We start from the raw sequence: 1,553 nt of genomic DNA, 5'->3' as shown, positions 1-1,553 counted from the left end.
TCTGGTGTGTGATGAGGCCTGACTTTTCACTGAAGCCTAACCTACACTCCCTGCATACAGAGGGCTTATCTCCTTACTGTGTCCTCTGGTGTATGATGGACCTGACTACACTGAAGCCTCGCCCACACTCGGTGCACACATAGGGTTTCTCCCCAGAGTATGTCTTCTGGTATGTGAAGAGATTTGACACATCACTGAAGCCATGTCACATTCCCTGCAATCGTAGGGCTTCTCCTATGAGTATGTGCTCTGGTGTGTGATGAGACTTTACTTATCATGGAAGTTTTGCACACAGTCCCTGCAAACATATGGTTTCTCCCCTATGTGTGTCTTCCTGTGTCTGATGAGATTTGTCGTTTCCCTGAAGCCTTGCCCACACCGCCTGCAAACATAGTGGTTTTCTCCTCAGTGTGTCCTTTGGTGTTTGATGAGACCTGCCTTTTCCCTGAAACCTCGCCCACACTCCAAGCAAACATAGGGCTTCTCCCCAGAATGTGACCTCTGGTGTGTGATGAGACCTGACTTTTCACTGAAGCCTAGCCCACACTCTTTGCAAACATAGGGCTTTTCTCCCCAGAATGTGTCCTCTGGTGTATTATGAGACCTGACTTAACTCTGAAGCCTCGCCACACTCTATGCAAACATAGGGCATTTCTCCTGAGTGTGTCCTCTGGTGTGTCATGCGATGTGACTTACACTGAAGCTTTACCCGCAGTCCCTACAAACATAACCCTTTTCCCCTGAGTGTGTCCTCTGGTGTGTGATGAGACCTCACTTTACTCTGAAGCCTCACCACACTCCCTGCAAACCTAGGGTTTCTCCCCTGAGTGTGTCTTCTGGTGTCTGATGAGATGTGACTTTACATTGAATCCCCACCCACACTCTCCGCATACATAGGGCTTGTCCCTTGTTTGTGTCCCCTCATGCTTAATGAGATGTGAACCATCACCAATGCCTTGCTTGTCTCTTACATTTCTTTACATTCCTAGTCCCATAGATAATTTGCCTGTGTCCTTGGGTTCACCTTGTGGCTTGTGCTTGCTCTCCCTCCATCATTCTCTCACGCTCCCTGTAGCCCCATTTTTCCATTGCGTGGTTCAGAAAAGGCCCTTTGAATCCTCCTCTGAATTGTCCATGTAAGCAAAGCTTTGCACCTTACTTGACCTTTTTTTCATCAGCTTTGGCATTCCAGATGGGTGGGTTGGTCCCTTTCTGCTGCTGACTCAGATTCTCAGTGCAGGGTTCCTCTGATTGAAGGTGTTTTCTTGCTGATGTTCCTGGAAGTGCCTGATAAGGATGACTGTGGTCCACATGCTCGCTGAGGAGTTTCTGACTGGAGAAGGCCAGAGATCAGGAGGAATAGGGATGGACCTCTTGTTTTTTTCGTGCTGAAAGAGAAAGTTTAAGTCAGGGCAGGTGTTGACAAGGCTGCCTGGGCCATATGCTCTGTGTCCTGCTTAGACCGGCCCCACTGGTCATTCTCTGTGTGTTCACAAGACAAGCTCTGTCTCCCACAAAGTGTTGCTTTACAGTCTATTTTTTCATTCTATTTT

At 48.2% G+C, this 1,553-nt stretch overlaps 1 pseudogene; it reads right to left on the bottom strand.

Moving 5' to 3' along the window:
* LOC109378677 (histone-lysine N-methyltransferase PRDM9-like) overlaps positions 1-1,553 on the bottom strand; it is a 7,273-nt pseudogene that overhangs the window by 1,101 nt on the left and 4,619 nt on the right.

Source organism: Hipposideros armiger, unplaced genomic scaffold (assembly GCF_001890085.2).
Source record: "Hipposideros armiger isolate ML-2016 unplaced genomic scaffold, ASM189008v1 scaffold_2466, whole genome shotgun sequence".
Taxonomy (NCBI): domain Eukaryota; kingdom Metazoa; phylum Chordata; class Mammalia; order Chiroptera; family Hipposideridae; genus Hipposideros; species Hipposideros armiger.
This window is presented reverse-complemented; position numbering and strand designations above follow the sequence as displayed.